The sequence below is a fragment of the Giraffa tippelskirchi genome, chromosome 5 (genome assembly GCF_054371585.1).
Source record: "Giraffa tippelskirchi isolate mGirTip1 chromosome 5, T2T-mGirTip1v1.2.pri, whole genome shotgun sequence".
Taxonomy (NCBI): domain Eukaryota; kingdom Metazoa; phylum Chordata; class Mammalia; order Artiodactyla; family Giraffidae; genus Giraffa; species Giraffa tippelskirchi.
The window spans coordinates 6,542,682-6,555,326 of record NC_137279.1 but is presented as its reverse complement, the minus strand read 5'-3'; positions in this window follow the sequence as shown (position 1 = coordinate 6,555,326).

The window sequence follows — 12,645 nt, the reverse complement described above, 5'->3', positions numbered from 1 at the left end:
AATAAAAGGTGGGAACCAGATAAAAGCTTTCAAATAGTAGAAATAGGGAAAGGATAATGGATTTGGAGTTTTAAGCATGTGGGCTCTTTCTATGTGGTCACAAGATTCTTCAGTGACCCAGAAGGGCTGAAGTTGTGGGGCTTTGTCTGGAGTTCCTAATGAGGGCATGGTAACTGTGTTCTTGTGAGGAAGGATCATCAAGGCAGGTGCCATTTTGTAACCAGGGAGATTCTATCTTCACCCATCATGAGATCTGAGCACTTTGCAGGATTTCTGTCTTACAATGTCCCAGTCATTGATTCTAGAAGATGACAAGACAACCAGCAGGCTAGGTCAAGAACCTCCACTGCCAAGCCTATCCTTAGAAGTTAGACCAGGGAATATGAACACACCCTTATTACAGAAAGAAGATGGCTTCAGAGTTGAGTTGGGCTGTTAGCTTTTTTTTTAAAGTATTTGAATTCTTCCTATGTTTCAGAATGGGGAAAATAGAGGAATAAGTTAATGTATGAGTCTCTTAGGATAGTCTGTCTCACTTTTAAATGAAAGATAGACTAAAGAGGTATATTATTCCTAATAAGAGGTTCATCGGTATTTTTGAAGACTTTAAAACATATATCACTTTTAAACTTGAAATTTTTGCCTTTCTTTATAATTCTAGTTTTTCATAAAAGATTCAAACCTGCTTATCTATCTGCTTATTTCCAATCCAACCTATTTAATTAGCTACTGGTAGGTCAATGTCGTATATACATATGTACATAAGATAGCTATTTTCTATACAGTAGGTTATGTTATTTTGGCTCCTTTAGGTTGCAGGAAAAATGGATCTTTGCTTGTCTAATTGTTCTAATTTACACAAGTTTAGTCAAGTTACTAAGAAACTTAGACAAGAAATCTTCTCAGGACAACTCAGCTAAACACCAAGAAGAATGAGAACACACTTCAGCATCCTGTCATTATGACCGTTCAGCTCAGTCACTCAGTCATGTCAACTCTTTGCAAACCCATGGACTGCAGCACGCCAGGCTTCCCTGTCCATCACAAACTCCCAGAGTCTACTCAAACTCATGTCCATCGAGTCTGTGATGCCATCCAACCATCTCATCCTCTGTCTTCCCCTTCTCCTCCCACCTTAAATTTCGCCAGCATTAGGGTCTTCTCCAAAGAGTCGGTTCTTTGCATGAGGTGGCCAAAGTTTTGGAGTTTCCACTTCAGCATCAGTCCTTCCAATGAATATTCAGGACTGATCTCCTCTAGGATGGACTGGCTGGATCTCCTTGCAGTCCAAGGGACTCTCAAGAGTCTTCTCCAACACCACAGTTCAAAAGCATCAATTCTTCGGCCCTCAGGTTTCTTTATAGTCCAACTCTCACATCCATACATGACTACTGGAAAAACCATAGCTTTGACTAGACGGACTTTTGTTGGTAAAGTAATGTCTCTGCTTTTAATATGCTGTCTAGGTTGACCATAGCTTTTCTTCCAAGGAGTAAGCGTCTTTTAATTTCATGGCTTCAGTCACCATCTGCAGTGATTTTGGAGCCCCCAACAATAAAGTCTCTCACTGTTTCCATTGTTTCCCCATCTATCTGCCATGAAGTGATGGGACCAGATGCCATGATCTTATTTTTCTGAGTGTTGAATTTTAAGCCAACTTTTTCACTCTCCTCTTTCACTTTCGCACAATTGCACTCATTTCACATGCTAGTAAATTAATGCTCAAAATTCTCCAAGCCAGGCTTCAGCAGTATGTGAACCGTGAACTTCCAGATGTTCAAACTGGTTTTAGAAAAGGCAGAGGAACCAGAGATCAAATTGCCAATATCCGCTGGATCATCGAAAAAGCAAGAGAGTTCCAGAAAAACATCTATTTCTGCCTTATTGACTATGCCAAAGCCTTTGACTGTGTGGATCACAATATACTGTGGAAAATTCTGAAAGAGATGGGAATACCAGAGCAGCTAACCTGTCTCTTGAGAAACCTGTATGCAGGTCAGGAAGCAACAGATAGAACTGGACATGGAACAACAGACTGGTTCCAAATAGGAAAAGGAGTACATCAAGGCTGTATATTGTCACCCTGCTTATTTAACTTCTATGCAGAGTACATCATGAGAAACGCTGGGCTGGAAGAAACACAAGCTGGAATCAAGATTGCTGGGAGAAATATCAATAACCTCAGATATGCGGAGGACACCACCCTTATGGCAGAGAGTGAAGAAGAACTAAAGAGCCTCTTGATGAAGGTGAAAGAGGAGAGTGAAAAAGTTGGCTTAAGGCTCAACATTCAGAAAAGTAAGATCATGGCATCTGGTCCCATCACTTCATGGGAAATAGATGGGGAAACAGTGGAAACAGTGACAGACTTTGTTTTTTTGGGCTCCAGAATCACTGCTGATGGTGACTTCAGCCATGAAATTAAAAGACGCTTGCTCCTCGGAAGGAAGGTTAAGGCCAACCTAGATAGCATATTTAAAAGCAGAGACATTACTTTGCCAACAAAGGTCCGTCTAGTCAAGGCTATGGTTTTTCCAGTGGTCATGTATGGATGTGAGATTTGGACGGTGAAGAAAGCTGAGTGCCAAAGAATTGATGCTTTTGAACTGTGGTGTTGGAGAAGACTCTTGAGAGTCCCTTGGACTGCAAGGAGATCCAATCAATCCATCCTAAAAGAGATCAATCCTGGGTGATCATTGGAAGGTCTGTTGTTGAAGCTGAAACTCCAATACTTTGGCCACCTCATGCGAAGTGTTGACTCACTGGAAAAGACCCTAATGCTGGGTAGGATTGGGGGCGAGAGGAGAAGGGGACGACAGAGGATGAGATGGTTGGATGGCATCACCGACTCGATGGACATGGGTTTGGGTAGACTCTGGGAGTTTGTGATGGACAGAGAGGCCTGGTGTGCTGCAATTCATGGGGTCACAAAGAGTCGGACACGACTGAGCAACTGAACTGAAATGAACTGAACTTTCATCAAGAGGCTCTTTAGTTCTTCTTCACTTTCTGCCGTAAGAATGGTGTCATCTGCATATCTGAGGTTATTGATATTAACCTCAGATATATAATTGATATACCCAGCAATCTTGATTCTAGCTTGTGCTTTCTCCAGCCCAGCGTTTCTCATGATGTACTCTGCATATAAGTTAAACAAGCAGGGTGACAATATACACTCTTGACCTACTCCTTTCCCTATTTGGAACCAGTGTGTTGTTCTATGTCCAGTTCTAACTGTTGCTTCTTGACCTGGATACAGGTTTCTCAGGAGGCCGGTCAGATGGTCTTGGTATATTCTTGGTAGCTCTTTGATCCTCTGTTACTTCTCACCCAACTGCTTTGCTGTTATAGTTATGAGATGCCTTAGCTTCTCTCTGTCTTTCCTTCTGGTTTTTATCATTCTATGGATTGACTGTCTCTTCTTCCAGTCAATCTGTAGAAGGTTTCAAGTAGCAGCCAAATATAAGGCTGGCTTCTACTTATTTATGACTTTATGGCATCACAGTTTCAACTTCCTGCCTTCTCTACATGAATCTCCTCTTCAGCCCATTTTTATTTTCTGTTTAATCTTTCTATGGGGTTTCCCTGGTGGTTCAGTGGTAAAGAAACTGCCTGCAATGTAGGAGACCCGGGTTCCACACCTGGGTTGGGGAGATCCCCTGGAGAAGGAAATGGCAACCCACTCCAGTGTTCTTGACTGGAGAATCCCATAGACAGAGGAGCCTGGTAGGCTACAGTTCATGGGGTCGCAATGAGTCGGACACAATTTAGTGACTAAACAACAATCTTCCTATGTTTTAACTGGGCTGAACTCTCATTCTGGGTTGCATCATAGGCTGCTGACCAGATGATTGCTTTGGAATAAGTACCTTTCCTCACTTTGTAACTCAAATTGGAATTGGATAATTCCAGGCAGGGCAGATCCTTCACTGTTGAATGAAGTAAGGTGTTTCATTTTCCCTGGCATCCTATCTCCTGGCAGCTAGATGTCTCATTCCTCATTTGCTTCATAGGGTGGTTGTGAGGATGAAATGAGATCCTTTATCTAGATTCACCAAACTTGGTGTCTGGGCCATCAGAAGTGCTTCATTTGTTGGGCACTATTTTTCTATGCTCCTCATTCTTGGCTCCTCATTTTGTCATATCCCAAACTCAAAAATTACTTTTAAAAAATGTTTCCTTTCATCTCAGGAGGTTTTCCTTTTTCTATGTGCCATCAGTTGGGTTGGGGACAGTAAATTGATTAAAATAATCATACTAAAAGATCAGTAATTTTTCCACCTCTTCATAAGAATTTTATTTTTAAAAGAAGAACTTGTTAATTCTGAGGAATTAAAGTCGGAAAGTATATGCCCCTAGCAAATATGAGTTGAGTAAAAGACAACCCTTTCGTTAGGAAAATGGCTTGGGAAATACTTTTTATGGCTTATTTGGCTTTTTCAGTTCAAGCACTGTGTAAATTTAATCAATAAAGTTAGAGTCGGGCTTAATTTCTACAATTTCTAGAATTCAAAGACCAAGTCTATACATTATCTTGTTTAAAAACTTCAGAATCAGATACTTAAACAAAAATTTGTGGCAACTAAGCTCACAGCATCATGGTGAAAAATAGTTTCCTGTTTGAGGGAGAGGTAAATAAAGACTGGGGCTTCCCAGGTGGCTCAGTGGGATAGAACCCACTTGCCAATGCAGGAGATGCTAGTTTGATCCCTGGGTTAGGAAGATCCCCTGGAGAAGGAAGTGGCCACCCACTCCAGTATTCTGGCCTGTAAAACCCCATGGACTGAGGAGCCTGCCAGGCTATAGTACATGGGTTCACAAAGAGTCGGACAAGACTGAGCAACTAAACAACAGCAACAGCTAATAAAGGCTTAGAGATTCTTAGGCCATCCAGTTGATAAGACAGATCCAGTAAGGACACTTAGACTGCCATTATTGGCCCTAGAGCCTTTCCTTGGTCTTGATATCAACTGCGCTGTGGACCTCTCCCCTTGTTTGAAGCTTGATGAGGAAGCTGTCATGGGTAGAGTTGAGTTGCTAGATACAGGGAAGCTCTGGAGCAATTATGGCTTCTCAGAAAGTAGTCAATTTTTTATCAAAATGTGAGCAGAGCAAACCATAGACAAACTTGTGCTTGGCCCTCACGTGCAGCTGCTAGCCTTTGGGACTTCTTGCTCACTAGTTATTTTAGCGGTGTTTCAGCAGGCTGTGCAGTCAAGCAGAAATACCACACTCTTTGCGAAAACCCGAGGTCAGCACAATTTCTTCCCCAGAAAATTGTAACCTTTTGCACTGAGATTTGGATGTCTGGGTTAGAGAAGGAGAGAGGAAAACCAGTTTCTGGGGGCTCCAAAGTCCTTATCTCTTTCCGGAGCGCCAGAGCCAAGAGCACAGGTTCAGGGCAGTCTCTCCTCTCTCAGGACTGCTGAGAGAATACAAGGTATTTTGCAAGTCACACTGCCAGGAACATTTACATCTCAGTGACATATGGTGTTGGGTTCCCTGACGGCTCACTCCTGCCTCTGTGATTTTGGCTGTGCTCATTCTTATGTGTGGAATGGCTTGTTTCTTCTGGACTAATTCCTCTCCATCCTCGAAGAGTCAACTTATCAAAAAAGTCTTTCCTCAACTTCACACGTATCTCTTCTTTGTCTGCAGGGCTCAGGTTTAGTTTAAAAGCTATTGAATCAGAGACCGCTGGATTCAAACCTATTCGGCCTCTTATCATATTCATGAACTTTATTTCTTTTTCTATAAAATGAAGATAATAATGCCTCAAAGTTTGATATGCTTCAAATCATATCAGGCCTTTAGCTTATTATAGAGGCTTGTTTTACATCAAGCGAATATTGGCTGAACATCAGGACCCTCTCTGAAGGGGAAAAGATGTCACAAAAAGTACACAGATTGAGAGGCATGTAAGAGAGAAAGTGTGGACAGCTAAGAGGCCAGCCGTTTGGTGGCATGGGTACAAGAGGTGCTGGTGGGAGTGGGTGTTATGGGCTGATTCTAAAGGTCTAGGTTTGTCCGGTCTTCCGTGGTGCGAGCGGGCTGGGTGGCACCTTCGTGTCAGCCCCGGCTTCTTCCCCACCGCTGCCTCTATTCCCACATTGCCCTGTAAACAGCGCTGCAGTCTCTCCGGGGGTGACCAAGTCTTTTGGACAGACCTGGTGTCAGAATAGGGTCTCGGGGGAAAGGGCCTTTCTTCTTCTTCTTTTTTCAATGCTCAGATCAAAGCTGATGCCGTATCAGCTGCCTTTTTCTTTAGAAGACTTGGGATATTTCTGCTAGTTGCAGTAGATTTCCTTTGTGTATAAACATGGTAATCATATCGGCCTATGTCCCACCTTTCTGGAGGGAAAAAGCAGCCAAATTATGAAGACTTTGTCAGTCTATCAGCACACTTGGGAAAGTAGCAGTTTAGGCAGGAGATGAAGTAGTCACTCTCGGGGTTCTGCTTCTTTATTTCATTCTTTAAATTAATTTTTGTTGGAGTATAGTGATTTGTAATTTTGTGTTAGTTTCTGCTGTGCAGCCAACTGAATCAGTTATACATATATATACATATAAATATTTTATTAATCTATAAAATCTCTTTTTTAGATTCCTCTCTCATATAGGTCATTACAAAGTATTGAATAGAGTTCCCTGTGCTATACACAGGTCTTTATTAGTTATCTGTTTTATATATAGCAGTGTATATATGTCAATCACAATCTCCCAATTTATCCCTCCCCTCCCCCCCCTGATAACCACAAATTTGTTTTCTACATCTGTGACTTTATTTCAGTTTTGTAAATAAATTCATTTGTAAATTTTCTTTGTTCTGCTTCTTAGACACACACTGAATAAGCATTCCTTGAAGATTTCACAGAAATATGTGACACAAGTGTTTTCACGTTTATTGTTTCTCTTCATTTTCATGACACGTGAGATAGATATTAATATTACCAATCTGTAGAAATACAATCACAGAGGTAAAGTGGCTCACCCAAAGGCACACACAAAATAAGTGGGAGAGCCAGGGTTTGGACACAAGTCTGTCTGACTCTCAGGTGAGGCTTCTTCCCCTTAATCTCACATGAGTGTTGAAAAACAATTTGCCCCAAAGAAATACAAATGCTGAGATCTAGCACAACCTTAAGCCTCATGAATGTGGGGAACCACAGACTCACCTGTGATTTTAGTAAAGCTATGTTCCTTCTTTCTAGGAAAAAATATACCTACATATCAAATTTTATATCTAATTTCTTAGATTCAGTTCAGTTCAGTTCAGCTGCTCAGTCGTGTCCGACTCTCTGCGACCCCATGAATCGCAGCATGCCAGGCCTCCCTGTCCATCACCAACTCTCGGAGATTACCCAAACCCATGTCCATCAAGTTAGTGATGCCATCCAACCATCTCATCCTCTGTCATCCCCTTTCCTTCTGCCCCCAACCCTTCCCAGCATTAGGGTCTTTTCCAATGAGTCAACTCTTCACATGAGGTGGCCAAAGTATTGGAGTTTCAGCTTCAACATCAGTCCTTCCAATGAACACCCAGGACTGATCTCCTTTAGGGTGGACTGGTTTGATCTCCTTGCAGTCCAAGGGACTCTCAAGAGTCTTCTCCAACACCACAGTTCAAAAGCATCAATTCTGCGGCGCTCAGCTTTCTTCATCGTCCAGCTCTCACATCTATACATGACCACTGGAAAAACCATAGCCTTGACTAGACGGACCTTTGTTGGCAAAGTAATGTCTCTGCTTTTAAATATGCTATCTAGGTTGGTCATAACCTTCCTTCCAAGGAGTAAGTGTCTTTTAATTTCATGGCTGCAATCACCATCAGCAGTGATTTTGGAGCCTCCCCAAAAATAAAGATGCCATGATCTTGGTTTTCTGAACGTTGAGAATTTCTTAGATTAATAAGCTCTGAATCTCAACCATCAGCCTCAGGTAAAGAATCCATAATCTGGTCCAAGCTGTCACTTTACTTATGGAGAAGCCAACACCAAGAGAGAGGAGGAAGAAATATTAGTCAGTCACCTGGAGGTAGGATCCAGGCCTTTCAAATCTTACTACCTGATGGGGCCTCTCATACTTACCTGTACAAAGAGAAAAAAGTACTCTCAGGGAAAGAATGAAATTCAAGGTGAAGGAAGATAACTGCTTTAATTACTGTATATAAATTCCAACTTCTAGGCCCAAATTTTGGTTATCTGTGAGGACACGGACCTACAGAGTGGAGGCAGAACCTGCTGGTAATTTTAACTCCTTCAGGCATCTCTCAGTCCAAAAAGCCTGAATTCCCAGAGCACTTCATTTGCTAAGGAACAGCTTATACATAGAGAGGCTCTGTGACATCAGTATTCTAGCCTTGCCTCACGCCCTATAGATCAATGGCTCGTTCTTATCTGACAGCATCCACTGACATATTTCCCCGAGATTGAAGAAGGAAGAGAAGAAATTGCAGGGAGGATTTGCAGCTGGCTGGCATATTGTGTTTTTATTGAAAGGCTTTACTGCCCCACACCGCCTGGATTGCCCAAATCCATGCAGTCAACGGTCACCATGCATGGGAAGTATAGGAGTGCCCTGCCAGTGAACTTCCACTATTTCACATTAGCTGGCTCCTTGCCATATTGAATATTATCTTCAAGGGCTCTGACTCTTATTCTGACAATTTTGCATTTTTATGAGATAATAAGCAGAGGAAATTGATGTCATGTATAAATGTAGATCCAAACACAGACAGTACTCTTTAACGTGGACTACCTACACTGTTAGGTATACATGAGATAGACTATGATTTTGATTAATCACACAAAAGCACCTATCAGATAAAATCAACTGACAAATTCTTATTGAGTATGTGCCTGGGGCACAATAAAGGACAGAAATGGTATGGACCTAACAGAAGCAGAAGATATTAAGGAGAGGTGGCAAGAACACACAGAAGAACTAAACAAAAAAGATCTTCACGACCCAGGAAACCACGATGGTGTGAGCACTCACCTAGAGCCAGACTTCCTAGCATGTGATGTCAAGTAGGCCTTAGGAAGCATCACTACAAACAAAGCTAGTGGAGGTGATGGAATTCCAGTTGAGCTATTTCAAATCCTAAAAGATGATGCTGTGAAAACGCTGCACTCAATATACCACCAAATGTGGAAAACTTAGTAATGGCCACAGGACTGGAAAAGATCAGTTTTCATTCCAATCCCAAAGAAAGGCACTGCCAAAAAATGTTCAAATGACCATATAATTGCAATCTTCTCACACACTAGCAGAGTAATGCTAACAATTCTCCAAGCCAGGCTTCAACAGTATGTGAACCGTGAACTTCCAGATGTTCAAGCTGGATTTAGAAAAGGCAGAGGAACCAGAGATCAAATTGCCAACATCCACTGGATCATCTAGAAAACAAGAGAGTTCCAGAAAAACATCTACTTCTGCTTTATTGACTATGCCAAAGCCTTTGACTCTGTGTATCACAGAAAACTGTGGAAAATTGTTCAAGATGTGGAAATACCAGACCACGTTACCTGCCTCCTGAGAAATCTGTATTCAGGTCCAGAAGCAACAGTTAGAACTGGACATGGAACAACAGACTGGTTCCAAATCAGGAATGGAGTATGTCAAGGCTGCATATTGTCACCCTGCTTATTTAATTTATATGCAGAGTACATCATGCAAAATGCCAGGCTGGATGAAGCACAAGCTGGAATCAAGATTGCCAGGAGAAATATCAATAACCCCGGATACTCAGATGACACCACCCCTATGGTAGAAAGCAAAGAAGAACTAAAGAACCTCGTGATGAAAGTGAAAGAGGAGAGTGAAAAAGTTGCCTTAAAACTCAACATTCATGAAACTAAGATCATGGCATCTGGTCCCATCACTTCATGGCAAATAGATGGGGAAACAATGGAAACAGTGAGAGACTTAATTTATGGGGCTCCAAAATCACTGTAGATGGTGACTGCAGCCATGAAATTAAGACACTTGCTCCTTGGAAGAAAAGCTATGATCAACCTAGACAGCATATTAAAAAGCAGAGACATTACTTTGCCAACAAAAGTCTGTCTAGTCAAAGCTGTGATTTTTCTAGTAGTCATGTATGGATGTGAGAGTTGGACTATAAAGAAAGTTGAACACTGAAGAATTGATGCTTTTGAACTGTGGTGTTGGAGAAGACTCTTGAGAGTCCCTTGGACAGCAAGGAGATCCAACCAGTCTATCCTAAAAGAAATCAGTCCTGGATATTCATTGGAAGGACTGATGCTGAAACTGAAACTCCAATACTTTGGCCACCTGATGTGAAGAACTGACTCACAAGAAAAGATCCTAATGTGGGAAAGATTAAAGGTGGGAGGGGAAGGGGACAACAGAGGATGAGATGGTTGGATGGCATCACCGGTTCAAAGGACATGAGTTTGAGTAGACTCTGGTAGTTGGTGACAGACAGGGAGGCCTGGCATTTTGCAGTCCATGGGATTGACTCAGTGACTGAACTGACTGATGTGCCTGGGACTGTGTTAGGTGATGGGAGTATAAGATGAATAAGTCAAGGCATCCATCCATCCATCCATCCATTCATTCATCTATTCTTTAAAATGTTGTAGTTGTTCTAGGGTTTCTACAGAAGCACAGAAGAATCAAATTAAACAATCAGGTGGGACACCCTGGAGGAAGTGGTCATCGAGCTGCATTTTGAACTAGAATAGGGACACTCTGGATAAATTGGAGATGGAGGCAGGATGCTTGGGGCATTTATTTGAAGCAGAGGGTAAGGTGCCTGTAACTAGCATAATGGGTTTAGGGAACAGCATGAACTTCAGGATCATTGGTGTACATGATGCATGTGGGGAGTAGTGGGACAGAGAGGGAAGAAGCTAGAGGATTATTCAGGCACCAGATCACAAAGACTTTTATGTGCTAAGCTAAGGAGTTTGAACTTTATCTTGAAAACTAAGGGGAGCTGTGGAAGGATTTTAATAGGGGTGAATGGAAATATCAGATTTATGTTTTGGACAGATTACTCTGTCTACGGGGAGGAGAAGGTGTTGGAAAGGGGCCAGGCTGATGGCTGGAAGATGAGTTAGGAGGTTATTGCTGTAATCCAGGTGGGATCCAGAATTAAGCAGTAACCATTGCTAAAGATAGGGAGACATATTAAAAAGATATTTAAGAGGCAGGATATACATGACTGTTTGCATGTAGAGAGAAAAGGGAAAGAGGAATCGGGAGTCTGCTTTGAGCAATTATTTGTATGGTGGTGCCATCCAGCGAAACTGTGAATACAGTCAGAGCTGCACACGGCAAGAACATTACGCAAGGCAAAGTAATTAATTCCTTTTAGGATATTTTGAATGTGTAGTTGGAAGAATGATCAAATGGAGATACTAGCATAGCAGTTGGCTTTATGGGCCTCAGGGAAGACATCTTTGAAAATACAGATTTTTCAATTCATCATCCACAGAAGACTACAGACAAGATCACACAATGAGACTATAAAGGCTGAGAAAAATGCAACATGAGGATGGAGTTCGTGGAGGAGGTCAAGTAGTCGCCAGAAGGAAAACTGGAGAAAAGTAATTTCAACAGAGGCCAAAGGAGGAGGAAATTCTCATAAGGAAGAATTCTACATGGTTAAATGCTTTAGAAGGCAGAGATCCAATGGTTTGGAGAGTTTGATGATGTGAAGGGCTTTGGCAACCTAAAAGGATGGATTTCATGAGCAAGATATTGTTGGAAGCCATACTACAAGGAGATGACTGATAAGTCAGGGAAATTATGCATTATAAGGAATAGGAAAAAAATCTGATAATGCTTTCAAGAAGATAATAAAGAGAAAGTGGTAGACAGGAAGGTTGGGCAAGAAGGCACAGTGTTTGCTACAGTTTTTTAATTAAATTTTATATATTTTATTAAAGTATAGATGACCTACAATGTTGCGTTAGTTTCAGGTGTACAGTGATTCAATTATACATATACCTCAGTTCAGTTCAGTTGCTCAGTCGTGTCCGACTCTTTGAGACTCCATGAACCGCAGCATGCCAGGCCTCCCTGTCCATCACCAACTCCCTGAGTCCACCCAAACCCATGTCCATCGAGTCAGTGATGCCGTCCATCCATTTCATCCTCTGTCGTCCCCTTCTCCTCCTGCCCTCAATCCTTCCCAGCATCAGGGTCTTTTCCAATGAGTCAGCTCTTCTCATCAGGTGGCCAGAATATTGGAGTTTCAGCTTCAACATCAGTCCTTCCAATGAACACCCAGGACTGATCTCTTCTAGGATGGAGTGGTTGGATCTCCTGCAGTTCAAGGGACTCTCAAGAGTCTTCTCCAATACCACACTTCAAAAACATCAGTAATTCAGTGCTCAGCTTTCCTTATAGTCCAACTCTCACATTCATACACGACCACTGGAAAAACCATAGCCTTGACTAGACGGACCTTTGTTGGCAAAGTAATGTCTCTGCTTTTTAATATGCTGTCTTGGTTGGTCATAACTTTCCTTCCAAGGAGTAAGTGCCTTTTAATTTCTTGGGTGCAATCACCATCTGCAGTGATTTTGGAGCCCAGAAAAATAAAGTCTCTCACTGTTTCCACTGTTTCCCCATCTATCTGCCATGGAGTGATGGGACCGGATGCTATGATCT